The following is a 22,057-nucleotide window of genomic DNA, read 5'->3' on the forward strand; positions in this document are numbered from 1 at the left end:
GAGGAAAAGCCCAAAGACTGCGGTGACATTTCTCTCCCAGTTCTGGATTTAATCTCGCTCAGAGTCCCAAGGAGCGGAAACGCAGATGGAGAATGGAAAAAAGAATGGAATTCTTTTGGGGTTGGTTTTTTTTTTTTTTCTTTCTGCCTAGCTAATGGCATTGCTAGGCCTGTCTCAAAATTAATAATACTAATGAAAAAAAAGGTGTTGTGGTTAGGACTGAAAATACCATTCCCATAAAATACAGGGATTTTTCTTGCACTGGATGTATTTATATGGAGAGGACAGGAAATAGCAGCGGCTCACTGCGATCCTGCATTATCACCAGCTGAGCGTCTCCCATCCCAGAATTTCAATGCCAGCATTGTCATTGGCAGGGATGGACACAGAGACGTGGGAGCTCTCTTATCTCATAGTTTCCCTCGGATTTTGCTAGTGGCATAAAAATTATTCCCAAAGCAACAGAATAACAACTAAACCCATCCCAATCTCTGCATCCCATTCCCTTCCCAAAGGCTGATGGATCAGTGGTGCCGACCCAAGCTTGCTGCTGTTGGTGCTCAGCATCCATTGCTAGGGATTTTCGGGATGCCCTGCTGGGAAAATTTATCCTGGAGCAGCAGCACGGGGACCTCAGCACTGACCATGAGCCTTGTGGGGTGCATTTGGGGACAGGGTTGTCACCGCTGCTCGATGACACCTGGCACAGCATCAGACTCGATGATCCTGGTGGGCCCCTTCCAACTCAACATATTCCAGGGCTCCAGCTCTGGCTGCAGCTGGGATTTAGAAATTCCTGCCTGGACAAGAGAGGAAAACAAATCCCAGCTACTGTGAGCAGGCTGTGCTGGGGCTGGGAAGGTTTCTCAGCCCATAAGGGGAAGAAATTAAATAAAGAAACCCCGGCTCGGAGCCACAACAGCCGGAGCGTTGCTATAAACTCCGCAGAGGAGCTGGACCTCGCTCCCATTCCTGCATTTCACGGGGATTTCCAAGGAAGCTCTTCCTCCCTCCCTATCCAGGCTGGGCTGGGCGAGTCCCTGTCCCCCCAGCACAGGTTGGTGGGACCCTCTCCGGCATTTTCTGGGATGTTTGGGAGAATTCCGTCTGATTTTTGGCCATAAATACCCAATTCACAGAGATCTAATCAAGCCTCTGCTTTAATTGGGTTTATAATAAAAAGCCTGAGCACACACTGGGATCCCTCCTCAGGGGTTTTGGCCCAGTGCTGCCCCACTTTTCTTTCCCACATGGGGGCAGCTCCAACTCCATCCATGCCAGCTGAATTTTGGGAAAGCCGGTGCCCAGCATGCAGGAGCCAGTCCTGGATGGTGCCAGGAAAGGGAGAGCATCCCTGGGAGTGGCCTGGGGACACCCCAGCTCAGGAGCCAGGTGGAGAGCCGGATGGCTCCTTGAGCATTCGGGAATGCTGGCAATGCCAAACCACCCCAGGCTCCCTGGGAATTCAGGGGATGCTCCCAGAGGGGTTTTTCCATCAGATTTTACTTGGGGGAGGATGTTACAATATTTAACCAGCTCTTCAAATCTCCCTCTGTATTTACTGTGCCCAGCCTTTGCTTGGGGAGTCGGCAAGGACGAAAATAAAAAGCAGCTGCATTGAGATTTAAGTCCAACGAGGCCGGGAAGCGAGAAAATCCAGCCTGAATCCCCAAATGTTGGAACCATCAAGAAAATCCAAGCGCGCATCTCGGCAGGGAAGCATCCCCCCGGCTCGGCACTGCTGATACGGTGCGTTCTGCTAATCTACCCCGCAGCATTCACAGCTCCTCCAGCCCAGCATCCTCCGCAGCAGCGGGATGCGATTTGAGCCCGGGAGATTCCTCGGGATGGCTGGAGGGAAAGGCGGGATCGTCCCCCAAAGCGAACCCCCCCATCCTCGCCCAACCTGGGGCGCCAAGATGGGGTTATCACCAAATTATTGATAAATCCGGGGTGAGGTGGGCAGGGATTTTCTGTGCAGTAAGCCTGGTTTTCCCACAGCCCTCCTCCCCGGCTCTTTCCCAAATCCACAGAGTATTTCCACAGCCCCTTTAAAAAGCCCGTTGTCCCCCCTCCCACCGCAGCTCCCCCATCCTTTCCGTTTTCCGGGGCCCCCAAAGGCTTTTCCGTGGCTCTGGGCCTGGGGGTTGTTCCTAGAGTTTGCTCTCAGCCTGCCAGAGCTGCTGAAATCCCATAGAATTGTGCTGTAAAGCAGGAAAGGGCGGCGGGGAGGGGCGGACGGGGAGGAAAGATCACAGGAGCGAGCGGGGGAATATTTTTAGCCCGTCTGTGCTCCGGCTTCAACACCACTCCGTGACTCCAATCCCGTCTGACAGAGGGGCAGATGCCTCAGGGCTGGAACGGCAGAGAAACCCCAGCAAGGGCCCCCTCAGGGGGTCACCAACAGCCCCGAGACATGAGAGAATCCCCCCCTCTCGGTGGGGTGAGGTGGGAGGAAAACTGGGAATTCCTCTGCTGGAAAAAAAGAAAAAAAAAGTGGAATTCGGGTGGTGAAAGACTGGCAAAGAGCCAGGGTATCCATCAGGGTGCTCCAAAGGAGGAGGGTTCCATCCCTGACATCCTGGTGATCCAGCTCCTTGCTCACCTGGATCCAGGTATTTGCCATGGCAGCAGGGTTTGGTTACGAGTGTGCAGGAGCCAGGGTGAAATCTGGGAATGGAGCACAGGGTTTGCCCCAAACCTGATCCAGGGAAGCATGGCTGGGGGCTAAAGCCGGGATAAGGGGCCAGTGCCAAGCAGGTCAGGGGAGCAGGGCTGGGTTTTCTCTGTGCCCGCGCAAAGTGCAGCGACATCAGGCATGAATTGAGCACGAGGGGTCCTGCACCAGCACCACATCCGCACTGGGAGAGCTGGAGATCCTCCAGTGCCCTTCCTGGAGCGACCCCAGTCGCACCTTCACGCCCTGAGCCAGTTAAATTGGGATTTTCCCATCGTTTAAACCCCAGCTCCAATCACAGAAGGACACAAAGGCTCCCACGGGCTCAGCATTCCCTCCATCCCCACCACCGTGCCCTGGGGTGGCACTGGCCTGCCGGGATGTGCTTTCCTGGTGCTACCACGACTGTCTGGGATGCTTTGGGGAGCAGATGGTGCTGTTTGCATCCCCAAGGAAAACAGGCAGGCACCTCTCTGCCCAGGGAAACAAGGCTCTGGCCTCGTGCTTCATAAACAGGTTTGCAGCAGGGAAAAGCCAGCCCAGGCCACCCGTCCCCCTCTCCCTCCCCAGGGACAAAGCAGCCCAGGGAGCCCACGGAGCTTGGCCGTGGCCCCATGTGTCCATCAGCCATCTATCAATGATTTACTGCTGCTGTGAAGAGCTGTTTGTGCTCCGGGGCTTCCCGGCGGCCCCGGCCAAGGTCAGCACTCCATTTGGCAGGGGAAGGGATGGATGCCAAAGGGGAGAGGGGTTGGGAGTGCAAGGCAGGGAAAAGCAGAGCTCCCTTAGACCCCAGCAGCACCATGGGCTCATCCTGAGCATCCCTGCGCCCACCAGGCTCGAGGAGTCTGGAGCAGCTGGGGACAGAATCGTGGGAACATGGAATGGTTTGGGTTGGAAAGGATCTTAAAGCTCATCTCACTCCATTAACCCCTTCCACATCCACTTGATCCCACTCTGGCACCCCAAGGGGTTATGGGGCTGGTGCCAACAGTCCCTGCCCAGGGTTTGAGTCCCAGCAGGGCTGAAAATCCCCTTTGGAGACAGCGGGAATTGCTTCCCACCAGGGTCACTGACACAGCGGCCAGCACAGCCTAAAACCAGTCCCAGGAAAACTGGCAGTGGGATGCTGGGGTTGGATCAAAACAGGCACCTCACATGAGGGGTTTCAAAGGTGCCGGTGCTGTCGGGCAGGATTTGTGCAATTCCTGTGCTTTTTGAAGCCACTGTGGCCTCTCCCGATGCCCACCCAAACGAGAATCGATTTTTATGAAATGGACTGAGGCAGCCTCCAGGAGGATCCATAGCTGGGCTAATATTTGTCTAATGGGCTCCCACAAATAGCTCGTTAATCCCTTTGTGTTTATTAATGGCAGACAGGAGCCAGCCAGCTGCAGCCAAGCTCCCTGGATCCCTGAACTCCCCGGGTCTCCAAGCTCCCCAGGTCCCTCAGCTCCCTGGATTCCCCAGGTTCCTGAGCTCCCTGAGGTCCCCAGGTCTCCAAGCTCCCCAGGCACGTTGCTGCGTTCCCCAAATTCCTGCATCCCTCCACTATGGCCACCCACTTCTCCCAGTGCCTCTCCTTCCCCCTCCCTCATTCCATCCCACCCCAAGGGAATCCCCCTCTGCTCCATCACTCCCAGGGCTAAAAGCCCCATTTTTGGGGCCACACAGTGAACCAGCACTGGACACCAGGTCAGAAACAACCACAAGCTTTGGCTGGGCTTTATCCCAGTCCTGTTCCCTGGGGAATCTCACTGCAGTGGCAGCACCACTGAGCACTCTGGCACCCATGGGGCACTCTGGAGCTGGCACCATGTCCCAAAAAGCCTTGAAGCCCCACAGCTTTAGTCATGGATTGGGAATATCTCCCTGCTGTTGCAGTAAACACTTTATTCATGTGTTTATTTGCTTATTTAGCTGCGAATTAATACCAGGAATGTTCTTGTAAACCTGCGAGTGAGCAAATGCATTTGGAGGGCTTGCAAAACCACGGTGCATTATTGCAGTGTATTTTTCCAGGCAGGATTTTGGGGTGCTCCTTTGGCAAGGAAAGCCTGTGGAAATGTGGATATACATATTTCGATATGTATATAGAACATTTGGTTATTAAATCTAAAACCTGAGCAACCTGGGCTAGTGGAAGGTGTCCCTTCCCATGGCAGGGAGTTGGAACTGGGTGGTCTTTAAGGTCCCTTCCATTCCAAACCATTCTGGAATTCCATGATTCCATGACTCCCGCTGCCCTCCCTCCCTTCTCTGCAGCAGGAAAAGGCATCGTTTTGGTTTGGTTTGAAGGGGCAACTCTCAGTGGAAGCCTTTCCTGGACACGCCACTTCCCTGGGAAGCAGCAGCTGCGGCATCTCCGGCCGCTTCCCACTGCCAGCTCCACACACTGCTCCCGATCCATGGCACGGAGGAAAGGACATGTTTGAGCAGTGAGTCAGGCACAGGCACTGCCCTGTGCCAAAATGCTCATCCCCAGCTTTCACCCAGCAGGGTTATCCTGCTCCGAAAGTATTTATCCCTCGGGAAGCTGGTAACAACCCCGCTGGAAGAATGTTGTCACCCAGACCAGCACCAAATTGAGTTTCTGGACAACGTGGCCCTGAAATGACATCATTCCCTCATATCTGGGATGTGCAGGATAGCTGGATGGGCTGAGGGGACACCAAGGCCAGGTCAGGCTCAGGGATGTGCCCCAAAGCAGCCTGGCCAGGGAGGAACAGATGATTTCCATCCCGGGGTGAACACGGCGCCCAAGCCACCCACTGTGGGTGCTGGGGGCACCCTGTGGATGGAGGAGCAGACAGTGCTCACCCCAGCCCGGGGTCCTGCACTTCCAGAAGGGAATTTTCTCCATGTTTAGATCCCTCCCTCCCTTCCTAGAGTCTGGGGAAGCTGGGATTCTCAGCAGGACCCAGGCACTGGTTCCATTAAAGCAAACTGGGAGGGAAAGAGCCGGCTCACCCTTCCCCAGGGCTGTGTCTGGGAGTCGGTGCAAGGCAGGAGGGAGGAATCACGGCTTTGGGGATGGATCTGGGCCACCTCAAAAATGTCCCTTGCTGCCCTGGCAGCTCCCAAACCTCTGCCCTATCCCTGGAAGTGTCCAAGGCCAGGTTGGATGGGGCTTGGAGCAAACTGGGATAGTGGAAGGTGTCCGTACCCATGGCAAGGGGGTTGGAACTGGATGGTCTTGAAGGTCCCTTCCAACCCAAATAATTCTGGGATTTTAGGATTCTACCCCATTTTGGGGTCCCACCGCACCAGCAGGTGCTGCAGCCCCTCGCCTCATCCCTGGGCAGGGCATTATCAGGGCAAGCCCCAATCACCAAAACCTCAATCCACTCTCCCATGAGCTCACATTTTCATGGCACCCTCAAAATCCCTGGGCTCCTACCCCAAACATCCCACAGCAGCTGGACCTGGCCCCCTCCACTTCCAAACCCAAGCTGTTTATGAGCTCTGTGAGCACGATAAACCAAAAGCAGCTGTGGCTACGAGCTCCTTTTACCCCCTTTTATGCAATTCCTTTCTTCCTTCCTCCCTCCTCTGAATTGTTATGATCCCTGGGAAATGGAGGTTTAAAGGAGAACCCTGACAGCCGTTACTGCAGGGGCATGAAATGCAGTGCCCTGACTCTCATCCATCCCAGGAGATTATTTCCAATGTTTTTTTTTTTTTAAGAAAATCCTAAAAATAAAGTGCCTGGAAGCCCGTGATGGGCAGTGAGGGAGAAATCCCAGGTGTGCCTTGTTCAGCCTTGCCCACCTCATGTTTGCACAACTCTGCCCTGTGCCAATGTTGCTTTGTCCAAGGCCTTCCCCGAACAAAGGATGCTGCGGGCATCCCAGGAAAACACTGGGGAACTGTCACCTCACTGAAACCCTGCTCAGAGCAGCATTCCCAGCTTCCCCTGCTCCATCAGCACTTGCTGTACTTAAAATTAACGTGGTTTTTGCAGAGGGACCGGGGTCCTGCTGCGTTATCCCACCCAGTAACTCCCATCCTGGCTCACCCCATATCCCATCCTGCTCTAAAAACCCAGAGTGGGAGGCACAGATGCCTTCAGCTCCAGCCATGATTTTCTCCACCCCTTTGCGCCTTTCCTGGTGCAAACTCAGCCCTCAGAGCCCTTGTTCTGAAGGAATTCCTTAATTTTGGTGCTTTGCAGAGGGGGAGTCCCCAGGCTCAGCCATCCCCGCTAATCAAGCCGCCCCCAATTTATGGGATCCCAGAATGGTTTGGGATAGAAGGGACCTTAAAGCCCATCCAGTTTCACCCCCTGCCATGGGCAGGGACACCTTCCACTATCCCAGGCTGCTCCAAGCCCTGTCCAACCTAGCCTTGGACACTTCCAGGGATCCAGGGGCAGCCACAGCTTCTCTGGGCACCCTGTACCAGGGCCTCCTCACCCTCAGAGCCAGGAATTCCTTCCCAATATCCCACCTAACCCTGCCCTCTGCCAGTTTGAATCCATTTACACCCCAAAATCCTCCCATTTACATCCCCAATCCTCCCACTGGATGTGGCAGCACATCCCACTCCCCTGACGTCCACAAACCCTCAGCACACTCTGGAAGTCCCTTGTTTTATGCCACCAGTGATTAGAGAGATGCTACCTTGAAGAAAGGAGGGATTTGGGCTGTCAGAGCAGGAATTCACGGCTCTGTCCAGCCCCACAGTGTTCTGGAAAGCCTGGAGGTCCCCAGCTCATCACCCACAAACCAAAAATCCCTCCCAAAGAAAGCTAAAAAAAATCTCAAAGTCGCCAGTTCTGTGCTCTGTGTGTAAGGAAAGAGCTGCAGCATCACTCCCTGGAGCAGCCAGGACCCCTGTGCCTGGCACAGCCTCTGCCAGGCCTGTGGAGTAAAGGCTGGTGCCACCTCCTCACCACCCTCACCCACAGTGGGGATTTCCCCCTCTCTACAGCAATATTCCCAGTGCCTGAGGCTTTCTCAGTTTCTCAGGAACACGGAATGCTGCTGCAGACACACATCTGCCCGGCCAGTGCTCCTAGGAGGCGATCAGCTAAACAAAGTAGAGAAAATAACACTCACAGTTTATTTTTCCAAGTATAAATCCCTGTTTTTCAAGTAGAATCAGGCCACTTTCCAAGGCACAAAAAGCCTTTTCCATTCCTCCCCCTCCGAGCTCAGCAAACAACCCTACCTGAGGAGCCAGCCTGGATTTATCACATTCCCATGGCTGTGTTTATGACAGGGCTGGATCTCAAGCTGCTGCATGAGGAATACCAGGCCTGCCCTCCCTTGAGCTGGGCTTCACACCGAGCCTAAGCCTAAGCCTAAACCTAAGCCACATCTCACCCCTCAGACACCCCAATTACCCTGTGCAGGGGTTGCTCCTACCAGCTCCTGGAATGGTGCTGCTCCTTCCACACACCATGGAGAGATCCTTTCCTCCCCGCTCATCCCAGCAACACCAGGAAAGGACAACACATCTGTGGGACCAGCAGAATTCCATCCTGGAGCTGCCCCATCCCAGCACTGCCCCATCCCAGCAGCGTGGGAAGCTTCCCACACAAGTGCCCAGGCCAGCCGGGTGGGGTCAGCCTGGAGAAGACATTTAATTACACAGGGCTGGGTGTTTTTCCAGTTGTAGAGGCCCAGCTGCATAGTCCCTCCCTGTGCCAGGTGCCATTAGTGCTGTTTGACTGCTAATTGGCAATTAATAATACCTTTGCATTATGCAAATGAATTCTAAACACCGGCAGATCGATTATTTTGTGTTTGCAGAGTGCAGTGGTGTTTGGGGGCTTGGACAATGGGGTTTGGGGTTTTTTTGCTATGAGCTGGAAAAGTGGGTGTTTAGGGGTGCCAAAGCATCATTCCCACAGCATCCAGCATGAGTGGCCAGCCCAGGGGATGGCTGGCTCTGGAATTTCCCTGGCTGACCCATGGGATGGGTGCGATGGCTGCAGGGCAGGGCTGGTGCCCAGCTGATGAAAGGCCACTGGGACCTGTCTGCCCATGGCCAGGAGGTGCCAGGCTGGTCCTGCTCCAGGTGCCACAGGGGAGGAGGGAATGACATTAAAACCAGCCTCAAATCCCAACAGGAGCAGCAGCTGAGTGGGATTGAAGGCAGCATCGAGGCAGCTTTGCTTATGCTAATGGGGGAGAAGACTGCAAACAGCTCCAGGTGAGAAGATTGGGCTGGGATTTTCCATGGGCAGGCAGCCAGCCCCAATCCCTTTTATCTGCTCTTGGGAATGTCTGATTCCTGGGGGGATGGATGCATGGCTGCCCCTCAACCTGAGGCCAGCATCCTTGTGTTGCTACATCCACGGGCCCCATTCCCCACGTTGGGGTTTTCAGGGGAATTTTGGCTGCCCCTGAGCACCTCATTCCTACAAACATCTGTGGGAGAGTGGGAAGGAGCTGGATAAGCAGCACAGGATGTTCCAGAGGCTTTGGGGTTATTTTTGGGAAGGGCAAGAAACACGGGATCGTTTTGTTTTCTGTTGCCAGGGGTTTTTATGGGGGGGAGGAATTGTGCAGAGAGGTCCTTTTCCCTCCATAGCCCCATCTCAGCAGGACCAGCTCCCTTGGGATTGTAAATAAATGGTGGCAACCCCTCCTCAGCCATTTACCTGCTTTAAATCCATCAGGATACAAAGCCAAGGTGATTTTTCCTAGCACAGGCTAACTGGCGCCCCAAGCTGTGTTCCCACACTGTCATTCCCTTTAATTTTGGGGGATCAGATAGTTCCTACAAGCCTCACTCTGGGCTTACAGAGGCATCTCTAGGAAAGATAAGCGAGATAAAGGAGTTACACACCCCAAAAGAAAAGAAGAGGCTCCCCAAGTGCAGTGGGAACACCTGCCTGGAATTCTGTCTCCCTCAATCCAGGACTGGTTTTGCAATCAGATCTCCCAGCATATGAACTCACACAAAGAACACGGAAAACCAGCAAAGGCCCCATTTTCCCCCAGTCTGGGCAATTCCCAGCAAAAGGTTTGCAGACCTGGAGAGCAGGAAAATATAAGTCACTTGTGCAATGGGCTGTGTGATGCTGTCAAGTGCTCAGGGAGAGCTTTCAGGGAAGGGAAAGCGATTTGGGAGCAGAGCAAAGGTAATTTTTTCCCTATTTCTGCCCAAAAGCTTTGCCTGACACTGAGCAGAACCTGCTCAGAGAGCACATCAATAAACACTTTCCTTCCCAGGCTACACATGAACTTCTCACAAAAAAATCATCTGTGTTCCTTTGATGAATCATTTGCATTCAAGGTAATTAAACCTTAATCAGCAAAGCCAAAGAAAATGAGATTTTTTTTTTTCTCCAGCAGAGATGAGATAGAGCTGGACCTGATTCCTATCAGACCCAACGTGCCCCATTAACACTGCCCAGCTCCTCCAGGTCTCCCCATCCCTCTTGTGGGTAACTGGATGAGGAAGAACAAAGGGCACGAGCAAACAGCAGGATAATCCATGGGTTTTCCAAGTGAAGTGACAGCGCTGAGTTCATGGGGATAAAAATTACCTGCTCCTTCCCGTCGGCTTTCTGGTGCCTCACTTGCAAACCCTCAGTGCTGGAAAAACCCTCCCCACCCAGGCGGGGCAGCCGAGGGTAGGGAAGCTGCTCCTTCCCTGAGCCGGCTGAGCCGGCAGCCGGCGGGAATGCGGGAAGGAGGCTGCTCCCTTTCCCTTTCTGTCCCTTCCCTCTCTCCATGCCCATCCCAGTCTTTGTCCCTGTTCCCATCAGATTCCCATCCCTAAGCTTGTTCCTGTCCCCATTCCCATCGTCAATCCTTGTTTCCATCCCCATTCCTGTCACCATTTTCATCCCCACTTCTGGCACCTTTCCCATCCCCTTCTCCATGCTTATCCCCATCCTTATGTTTGTTTCTGTCCCTGTTCTCATCCCTATCCTCATTCCCATTTCCACCCCTATCCCTATTCCTTTTCCCATCTCCATTTGCACCTTCATTCCTGTACCCATTCCCATTCCTTTTCCCATGGATGACAGACCCTCTCCTCCAGCAGCTGGTGCGATTGCAGGTTTTTTAGCCAGCCCTGGTTTTTATCAGGATTTCAGCTAAATCCCAGGTTTTTAGCTAAATCCCAGGTTTTATTGGTGAGGATGAGGCTGGTCCACGTGCAGGGCTCAGCCAGGCTGTGGGACCCAGGTCAGGCACTTCCCTAAGGGATAAAACTCTGGAAAGCAGAGATGGATGATCCTGATCTAGTGCGTGACATCCCCACCCGTGGCAGGGCTTGGACCGGGATCGCTTCCCACCCAAACCATCCTGGGATTCCATGAGTCTATGAAGAGCATGGATGTGGAGCTAAACCAGCCCTGGGGACAGTTTGCAAACCACCAAGAACTCCTCCTGTTCCCTGCAATCCTCAACACACTTCCCCCTCTGCTAATAACTCATCGGGATGTCACAATAGCAGCCTGCACCCTTCCTGTGTCACGGGGCACGGCCGCCCCTCTGCCAGGAAAAACGGCCAGGAAAATAACTTCAGTCCTTATATTTTAGGGCTAAAATTGGGTCTTAGTAGGGAAAAGGCTGGGATGAACCCTGGATCACCTGCTGGAAGCAGTGTGGGTCCCCCCTGCCACCCACTGCGTGGACAGGAGACCAAGAGCTGGGTGTCTGTGCAGGAAGGGTGATGCTTTCGGGAAGGGGTGATGGGGATATTTATGGGATGGAGGTCCCCGATGTTTGCTTTGCAGGGAAGATGGGGGAGAGGGTTCGCTGGGAAGGGAAGGGAAGAGAGGAGGAGGAAATGCAAACTAATTAACTAATAAATATGCTGGGTTGGCTCAGGGCAGCAGGAGAGCAATCCAGAGGGCTGACTCACTCTGACTCAGGCGCAGAGGAGTGGGATGGAATCTGGCTCAGGAGCATCTCCTGCCTCAGCCACGCTGTCAGGACACAGGGACTGATCCCAAACATGCCAGGGCCGAGCATCCCATAGGGACCTTCTTCACGTGGGCTTTGCTTTCTTTGGAGAAGAGAAATCCCTTTCTAGAGGGAAACAAAGCCAAATTCATCGGCTGGAGCAAGCAGCTGAAATGGAGTCAGGCTTTTAGGATGCAATTCCCTGTCTCTCCATTTTCATCTCAAAATCAGGCAAATGCAGGACAGGTGGGAAATCCCCCTGCACATGTCAAAGCCACTGTGGCTGTGGGAGGCGATGATGTTATCACCAGTGCTGGGATCCCAAACATGAATCCCAAAGCCAGAAAAAACATCCAGAGCCAGCAGGGTGACCAAAGGGATCACGGAGTCATAGAATCCTGAAATGGTTTCGGTTGGAAGGGACCTTAAATCGCATCTCATTCCACCCCCTGCCATGGGTAGGGACAACTTTCACTAGCCCAGGTGGCTCCAAGCACCATCCAACCTGGCCTTGGACACTTCCAGGGATCCAGGGGCAGCCACAGCTTCTCTGGGCACCCTGTGCCAGGGCCTCACCACCCTCACAGGGAACAATTCCTTCCCAATAACCCATTTAACCTTGATCTGAGTGAAGCCATTCCCTGTGTCCTGTCCCTCCATCCCTTGTCCCCAGTCCCTCTCCAGCTCTCCTGGAGCCCCTTTAGGCCCTGGAAGAGGCTCTGAGCTCTCCCTGGATCCTTCTCCTCTCCAGGTGAGCACCCCCAGCTCTCCCAGCCTGGCTCCAGAGCAGAGGGGCTCCAGCCCTCGGAGCAGCTCCGTGGCTTTCTGTGGACTTGTTCCAGCAGCTCCACATCTTTCCGATGCTGGAGATGCCAGAGGCAGCTCTGCAGGTGGGGTCTCACCTGAGTGGATCAGAGGAGGAGAATCCCTCCCCCCCTTTCCCTGCTGCCCACGCTGTGGGATCAGCTCAGCACCCAGGTGGTTTTTGGGCTCCCAGCTCACATGGGCGCCTCACACTGAGCTCCTCACCCACCGACACCCCCAAATCTTTCTCCCCAGTGCTGCCCTCACTCCATTCTCCGCCCAGCCCGTGCTGGGGTGGCTTTGAAGGGACGGATGGAGCGGGGCCCTGTGGGGAGGCCGTGCCGGAGCCGCGGGCCCGGCGTGTCGGTGCAGGCCGCCGGGGAGGTGCTGCCTTCCCCCGGCTCCTGCTCGCCCTGGATTCGCCCCGTTCCTGCCCGATGACTGGGTGCGATTGCTTCACCCCACACGCTCCAGCCCTGGGGCAAAAGTCCCTCTTGGCACCCACTCCCTGCTCCCCGCGGTGCCACCCCGGGGACGGGCATGGCCATGGATCGAGGGATGGGCGATGTGGGTGCGTGGCCAGGAGTGGGCCACGGCTGAGATGGGGTCAAGAGCATCGCCCCTCTGCACCCCCACTTCCGAGAGGCTGTGCCTGAATTTTTGGAGGAGATGAGGCCCCTCCTGAGGGGATGCAGCTCTGATATTCCCCCTCCACCCCACAGAAGTGCCAGGGTGCTCTTGGAGGTACATGAGTTCGGTGAGACAAGTCCTACCCTCAGCACAGGCATGAAGGAAAAGGGAGAGAAAAAAAGTTCTGCAGTCAGCTTGGGGTTTTTTCCCACCCCCACAGGCTTTTGCATAGACTGACTTTCTCTTTTTTTTTTGTTTTATTTGTTCTCGCTCCCTTTTTTCTTTTTCAAAATATTTTCAACCGACGCGTTACTGAAGTTGTTTGCCTCCTGACAAAACCCAGGCTGCCTGCCAGCACATATTTCTGATAATTCATCCATTATTAAATGAAATCAAAGACAGGAGTTGCTTTTTTTTTTTTTTTTAAGAAAAAGCCATGGGAGTGTTTGCATCTAAGAGAGACACTGTTTACAGCTGGGCTGGGAGTTTCTTCCACTGCAAAAAGATCTCCCCAGGGGAAACCCACCCAAAATGCCTGCCCTGCTCCTCACTCTGCAAACATCTCTGTGTGGCCATGCTAAAATCCAGGGATTCTACGGAGTTTTCCTGTGTGGATAAAGGTGATTCCATCCTGACTTGGGTGGGTGCTGCTGGATATTCCCCTTCCTCAGGGAGAGCCTGCAACCCATGGCCAGAGACAGCCCGACTGGATCAGCCGGTCCTCTCCAAACCGGAGGGAGAGGAAAATCTGATGGAGAGGGAGGGGCCCAGCAATTACAGTCTTTTCTCTTTAATAACCCTCGCTGCTTCCCCGAGTCCATATTTACATCCTTGGCACCAAAGTAGTAATTAAAGTCTCTCCACTCAGGTCTAAACAACAGCAGACCCTCCTGTCATTAAAAGCAGAGGCAGAGCTGAAAATAAACCTGATTTTTATGGCTTTGGAGCCTCAGACCTCTTTCTATCAGTTGGCTGGGCAGCAGGTTTTGGGGCCACACATCAGTGCTTTGCTAGGACATTGGTAAGCTGCATCTGTCTCCATGGGATGCTGGGGATGGAAAACCGTGTGGAAAACTGCTCTGTGCCACTGGTCCCTTCTTGTGCCATTTTTTGGCCATTCCCACTGCCCAGAAGGGAATAAAGGGGCCTTGGGGTCTGCAGGGACCAGCTAAAGGACTGAGCTGTTGTCGTGCCAGGAGCTGCTCAGCGGCAGCTCGAGCCCTCTTGCTTTAAAGAAGCTATCAAAAAAACCTGTGAGAAAATTAATTATTCTCTAAGACTGCTAATTAAGCTGATTTGCTCTGTGAGGGCATTGAAGGAAATGAGCTGGAGAAGCTCTTAATTGTTTAAAAAGAGCCATCCTACAGACGCTCCTCCCAGGCTGCTCTGCTTGCCAAGAGACATTGGTCCCGCGTTCCACCGGGTCCAGAAGAGTTTCACGCAGTCATGGAATGGTTTGGCTTGGAAGGGACATTAAAGGACATTCAGTCCCACCCCTGCCATGGGCAGGGACACCTTCCACTATCCCAGGCTGCTCCAAGTCCCGTCCAGCCTGGCCTTGGGCACTGCCAGGGATCCAGGGGCAGCCACAGCTTCTCTGGGCACCCTGTGCCAGGGCCTCCCCACCCTCTTCCCAATATCCCATCCGTCCCTGCCCTCTGGCACTGGGAAGCCATTCCCTGTATCCTGTCCCTCCATCCCTTGTCCCCAGTCCCTCTCCAGCTCTCCTGGAGCCCCTTTAGGCCCTGCAAGGGGCTCTGAGCTCTCCCTGGAGCCTTCTCTTCTCCAGGTGAACACCCCCAGCTCTCCCAGCCTGGCTCCAGAGCCTTGGAGCACCTTCTTGGTCTCCTCTGGACTGGCTCCAGCAGTTTGACAGTATCTGTGCCAACATCAACCTTGCAGGTGATTTCAAATCAGGAAAGATCAGCCACGAAGCATAAAATGCTCCTGAGCCCTTGTCCCCAAACTGTGTGACCCAATGCAATCCGGAAGGGATCCCTGCCAAAAACACCCGAGGAACACCTACTCATACACATATATATAAAAACCCAAAGGCTACAGGCAGCTTGGAATTCAGCAATCCCAGCTCATTCCTCAGGTTATGGAAGCTTGGAAGCAACAGGCACCAGGACCGAAGGCAGAGTGCTGCACCCCCTGCCCAGAGCACCCTTGGGTGGGTGGCTATGGAAGATGGAGCTCTGGAAGCCCTGCACCAAGGGAACTGGATCTCTCCCAGCTGCCGGGTGCAGGGTGGGAGCAGAGGTGCCCCCAGGACCTCACCCAGCCTCCCACAGCAAGGAGTGGTCCCCTGCCCACGCCCAGCCTTGCCCTCCCACTCCCACCACCGTTTCGCTTCGATCCCACTTCACCGGGACCTTCCCTTCTCGTCCTGTAGGGGTTGGTGGAGGAAAACTCCCGATGTCACATGGCAGAGAACAAAAGGAGCTGTTTTTAACCAAACGGATTCAGCTTTGACAAGGACAGGGCGATGCCACGTTGCTTCTCCCGCAGGAATCAGTCCAGCACAATCATGGCGGGTTTGCTGACAAGGAGCACATCCCATCCACTCCAACACTTCCACCTCTGGCCGCTGCCAGGATGGGAGAAATCTGGGGCTTGGCACGGGCAAAAGATGGAAATCACACCAACAAAACCAAGGGAAAACCCAAGATCCAAGCAAACGGCATTGCACCAGGAGCTCAGGGTTTTCCCGAGATCATACCATCCTCCACAAGAATTCCCAGGCATCTTCACCATTCCTGGCACAGCTCTCGTGCCAAAATGCCGTGATAAAGGAAAAACACGGCCACAAGGAGCATGGCTGCCAACACTTGGCCAACCGTGTCCTCAGCAGGAGAAGGCAAAGCTTCCCGACACCATGATTTCCCTGAGGTCCTCTGCTGAGTTTCCAGCAGGTGGGAAGGATTCCACAAGCCATGGAAAACACCTGGACAGGCACCTCTCAGTCAACACCACAGCTCCACATCTCCAGTGTCCCCACCAGTACCAGGTCACCACCTGCCCCCACCACTCCCTTCCCTCCCCAACACCATTAAAACAGGCCCTTGTTTCCCTACCTGGTGCTGGGAACATCTATGAGTCAGGTTCCTCCAGCAGCTCCATGGCGAACTCGGGGTTGTCTCAGCACAGCTGGAAGATAAAGCCACCAAAAGAAAAACTCAGTGTCCCTGCAGGATGGCGTTTTTCAGGGCAGGTTCCTCCTGCGTGGCCGCTGGGAGCCCATCCCGCAGGAGCCGTGGGGCTCTCCACGTCCTCCTGGGCTGGTGAGGCGCCAGGATCCCTGGGAATCGTGCTCTGCTTGGAAGGACCTACCCTTTTTGACTGGTGTCCAACCCCAAAGCGCGTGTTCTTACCTGCTCAATGGAAGACAAGGGAAGGCCGGACCACCTTTCCAAGAAACACATGGATCTCAGCAGGATGTGGATCTCCTGCTCTTCACCCAAACGTTGTTCAGGAGAAAAGGGGGCTGTGAAGTTGTGGGAAGCTGGAGAAAAGAGGTCAGGGGAGCGAACGCTCCTGCAGCTGGTGCCGGCACGGCTCTGCCGGTTGGTTCACAGCGGAGCTGTGATCAACAGGGATGGGGATGTCAAGCTGGGACTTGTCTCCTCAGCAAGGAAAGGGAACAGCAGAGATTACTAAGCGATGCAGGAATGTGGTTTGTTTAATATGAGCCATCAACACAGAAGAGTAAAATAATGACAGATGTGTAATCACATTTCCTGAGTCTAAAACCATGAGATGGAGAATTTAAACACCACTTTTCCCAAGATCAAGAAGAGGAGCCGTTTGGCTAAGAACTCATTTGGTTACTAATTTCCTCGGCATTAAATCAGCTGTTTCCCCAATCTCTTGACAGGCTTTGCTCCAAGGACAGGGCTGGTCCCTGGCTTGCTTTGATGTGAGGGTAAGCGGAGAGGGAAGATGCTTTGGAAACGTGGATACACCAACTGACCGAGCTGGCCTGGATCAGAGGCTCCTCAGCGTTGCTTAATTGGTTTATTTTAATGAAAGATGGTGAGATAAATTTCACATGGATCTTTATCGGGGGAGCGGCGAGTGGTGGGAGACAGAAACCCGTGGCTGGGTTAAGCCAACCTTCCAAGGGCAGGATGGGGAAAAGGGAGCCCTTTTCTCATCGTGGAAAACCAGAATTCCTGCAAGGTTGGACTGCAGAAGACGTGTGGCTGAGGGACACCAGACCTGAAGCCCACCAAGACTGGGGAATGAAACCTCTGCTCAGCCCCTGGAAGTGGCATTTTTCCCAAAGGTCACGGGTGCAGGACCTGGAAGGGAGCGGTTCCGTGGTGGGGTAGGGCTGGGAGGGAGCAGTGTCATTTGCTTGTCAGATGTTTCTATTTGTCTCTTGAGATCAAAAGTGGGAAAAGCACCAAGGAGGGAAGGTGCTGCTGGCACGGGAGCCAGCTTTAGAAGGACTCCAGTCTGCCTCTCTTCTGGATTTGGGAAGCATGTTCCCTGTCCTAAAGGGCTGGGGGTGTTCACCTGGGGAGGAGAAGGCTCCAGGAAGCCCCTTCCAGGGCCTAAAGGGCTCCAGGAAAGCTGGAGAGGGACCTGGGACAAAGGATGGATGGACAGGACACAGGGAATGGCTTCCCACTGCCAGATGGGATACTGGGAAAAAATTCTTCCCTGTGAGGGAAGTTTAGGAAGCTGGGAAAGCCAAAAAAGAGGGCCCCAAAGGTGCAGGACCACTCTCCCAGGTCGTGGGAGACACAGAGAACATTTAAGGCCTAACAGGGAGAATAAACAAAATTTATTCGTTTATTTTGTATTTTCCTTCGTGTCTCTGTGTTGGATCTCGCCAGTGCTGGTGGGGCTCATCCCTGCTCGCTGCTGGAGGAGCTGTGCCAACCCTACAGCTGATGTCCCTACAGAGCAGAGGAGCCAGAAGCTCACACCCTCCCTGCTGTGAGCCTGGGAATGTTCCTACATTTCCAGGTAACTGAACAAAGTGGTTCCTCCCCTGAAGGTTCTTAACGAGCAGCATCCCCGTATCCATGACCACATCCATGCTTTCCTCTCTGACTTTATTAGAGCCCATGAAGCTGCTGCCTCCTGCCACAGAAGAGACAGCTCCTTCCCCTAAATGGACTTTAATTAGCTCAGCTCCCTGCTAGGAGCTATTCCAGTGACACCCATGCTCCAATTAAGTCATGGTTTCACCCCAAATTGTGCAGAACTTGGACACGACTTGTCCCTGGCTGGTGGGGACTGGGTCCAGCCTGGGGAACTGGGGAGCAAATCACTGGTCACTGCATAAAATCATGGAATCCCAGGATGGTTTGGGTTGGGAGGGACCTCAAAACCATCTCATTCCACTCCCTGCCATGGGCAGGGACACCTTACCCTCTCCTAGCTTGCTCCAAGCCCCATCCAGCCTGGCCTGGAACACTTAACACGGCCTTGAACTCTCATGATGCAAAGGGATAACTTGGAAAACAGGGAAAACATCCCTTGCAGTGGATTTGGGAGCCTGTGGAAGCATTCCTGGAGCAGCCATAGGAGGCAAAGCAACCTGCCAGCCCTGCCTGTGTGGAGCAGCTCACCCTGTTCCCGGGGCACTGACGGGTTCCTGGGAGCGCCGCGGCCTCCGCTCAGGGCTGCCATTCCCTTGTCACCCGCATTGTGAGGAGTCCCCTCGGAAGGGGGGGATGCAGATGGGCTGAGTCAGCCGCTCCCAGCTGTGCACAGCAGTCTAGACGGCGGCTGATGTGCAGACACTTCCTCTGCGAGATACCTGCGCCACGTCCCCACATCAAAGGGCCCTGAGCTGCTCAAGTGAGGATCTAATTAAGCCACCCCACGGCAAGAGTTTCTCCCAGGGCCAGCTGATCTCCCTCTGCAGCTCTGTCCCTCAGGGTGGTGGCCTCTGTCACCCTCCCAGGAGGATTTGGTGGCCGTAGCAGGATCTCCTGTCCCACATTTTGTGGGGATCATGGCTGGTTTGTGCTGACCCTGCTCTAAAAGTCGGAACCCAAAATACTTTCCAAGCCAACCATGCTCTGCTCCAGCTTCTTGGCAAGGAGAGGAGCCCTGTGCAAGGACAGAGGTGTCAGGAGCTCCTTAAACCCTTTTTCCTGACAAATAGCTCCAAAAGCCAAGCAACAGCCTGGGCAGACTCTGGGAAGAGCAGGAGGAAGCTGAAGGCCTGGAAATCCTTGCAAACACCACCACAGCCCGCCAGCGACTCACTCCATAGGTGACCAAGCATTGAAATGCAGCAGGATGCAATTTTCATTTCAGGGAAAACCCAGGAAAGCAGACACACAACCAGAGGAACCAGCTCCGTGTCACTCCTTGCTGTGAAGAGCATCAGAGTCTCATCTTTGCCTGTGTAAAAAGCCCCAAGAAACCCAATGCCTTACAGGTGGGAGATGCTGGATGGTGTTTCCCCCTTTTAGTAGGGATTTGTGCAGCTGGACCATTGAACAGAGCCCGCAGCTGACCACAAAAAAAAGAGAAGATTGGCACAAACAAGAATTGAAGCTCTGGTGGGCAGGGAAAAAGGATCCCACCGTGGATCCTACCCGCAGCACCAGCAGGGCCAGGTGTAACGTTGCCTTAACAAAGGCAGGGAGGGGCTCCTCAACTTGCTGTTAAAACCTAAGCTCCACAGAATATCCATGAAGCTCACATTAAAGGATTAAACGCTGGCAGGAAGATCCCAGGAGGCGGTTGTCCACCAAAAAAAACCCCACTCCATTAAGTGAACCGTTGATGCTGCACTCTTAAATTACAAACTTAAAGAAAATCATCTGTTAAAAGGTAGATCTCATCCACCAAGCTGCATCTTCAGATGGATTACCCCACAAAAGGGGGTTATTTAGTAGGGTGATGTTCTCCCCCATGCACGACTTCAACCATCTGAGCCTTAAGTGACGTGTCACAGAATCCCAGAGCAGTCTGGGTTGGAAGGGACCTTAAAAATCATCCCAGCCCACCCCCTGCCATGGGCAGGGACACCTTCCACTAGCCCAGGGTGCTCCAAGCCCCAATGTCCAGCCTGGCCTTGGACACTTCCAGGGATCCAGGGGCAGCCACAGCTTCTCTGGGCACCCTGTGCCAGGGCCTGCCCTGGGAAGGACAGGGAAGAATCAAAGCTGTCCTTGTGCAACCCTGATGGCTTGATGGTCATCTTCTCTCATCTTGGAATTGATTTTCCATTTTCCAAGGGAAGAGTTTCCCTCTGTTTTTTCCTTTCTCTATCCTCTGTTAAATCCAAACTCCACTGTGAGCACAATTTGGGCTCCTGCAGCTGCACCACGGCCTCATTTCCCAACAGAGGCAGCCAGGGAAGGCTTACCTGGGAAGCGTGGTGGGATTAAAAAAGAACACCCCTTTGAAATGTGGAAACCTCGCTTGAAGCTGAGTAAGGATTTGAGGTAAGGAATATTCTAGGAGCGAGTCAATGCAAAGTGACTTTCATGATTCTTTCTGTCTCCAGCCTGATCTGGAAGTCGCTGCAGACGTAGATGGTGGGTGACTTTGACATGAGAGGGGCAGTATAGATGCAAAGAGAATAAAAGGTGCAGTGACATGATTTTTTGGGCTGGGTAATATTCTGTAGAATATAATAATATAGGGAATATGAATATATACCCTGCCCAGACAAGAGTTCATCCATGTGTTCATCCCACGGGCTGCTGGACAGAGGGCAAGAGCTGGGCATCAGCATGCCTTATCCAGGAGCATGAGGGGCCAAGGGGTAGCAGTTATTCACTAATTATTCAATTATTTCACTCCACAGGGTGAGCAGGAGGACCTCTGGCCCAATGCTGTGCTCCCAGAGCCATTCCCCTTCCTCCCACAGCTTTTGCAGATCTGCTCCTCATAGAGGAGCAAAACACCAGCTTGAATTTGAGGCAGGAGGAATTACCCAACCTGACTGCCCTGAGCAGTTCCAGGGCACTGCAAATGCAGGAACTTGTCAGAGCTGCAGTTGATTTGCAGATTATTTATTTGCTTATTAGATCACATTTGGCTGATGGCTGCTGTGATCCTCCAGAGCACGAGCTCAGAGATCTTCCCTGGAGACCCACCAGCGTCTGGCTCGATGGCCAGCTCCGAGGCATCCCTAATTAACCAGTTTTGCCTTTCTAATTGAGCCCTGGAAGTCAGCCAGCAAGAGCAGGAGGCGTTCACCTGGCTGCCACCCTTTGATGACAGCAGTGGAGGTGAGGAGGAGGAGGTGGTGGTGGCCTGCCTGAAGCTGTGCCACGTGTCCTGTCACAGCCCCGACCTGCTGAGACCTCCTGTGGAGCCTGAGCTTGGCTCAACCCGGATGTGTGTGCTGGAAAAAGGTCCTTCATTCCTATGCCAGCGCCTCTCCTGGCATGGGAGGGGGTAGAAGGTGAGCAGAGCCTTGCACAAAGTGTCACTGCAGTATTTTCCCAAGGGGTTTGCTCTGTGTCTATTCTGGGGGAACATTCCAAACTCTGCCCCCATCAGAGCTGTTGTACCAATGGAGCATCCATCAACCTGCCTGGGAAAGCTTTCCCTGCCTGGAAAAGCTTGCCCACCTCTGGTACATCAGGCACCTCTTCCCATCCCACCTTCTCCCTGGGCCATTGACAGGATCTTCTCCAGGGATCTGACATTCCTCCCCAAATCCTGCTCTTCCCATCGCACCTTCTCCCTGCACCACTGACGAGATCTTCTCCAGGGATTCTGACATTCCTCCCCAAATCCTGCTCTTCCTATTCCACCTTCTCCCTGGGCCATTGACAGGATCTTCTCCAGGGATTCTGACATTCCTCCCCAAATCCTGCTCTTCCTATTCCACCTTCTCCCTGGGCCATTGACAGGATCTTCTCCAGGGATTCTGACATTCCTCCCCAAATCCTGCTCTTCCCATCCCACCTTCTCCCTGCACCACTGATGGGATCTTCTCCAGGGACCTGATGTTCCTCCCCAAATCCTGCTCTTCCCACCCCACCGAGCCCGTGCTGTGTCTCATCCTGCCCCTCCAAGGCACGCACCCCTCTGGCACAGGGAATGCCTCTTCCTGACACAGCTCAAGCATTGGAAAAATGCGTCC

The sequence above is a fragment of the Aphelocoma coerulescens genome, chromosome 5 (assembly GCF_041296385.1).
Source record: "Aphelocoma coerulescens isolate FSJ_1873_10779 chromosome 5, UR_Acoe_1.0, whole genome shotgun sequence".
NCBI lineage: Eukaryota > Metazoa > Chordata > Aves > Passeriformes > Corvidae > Aphelocoma > Aphelocoma coerulescens.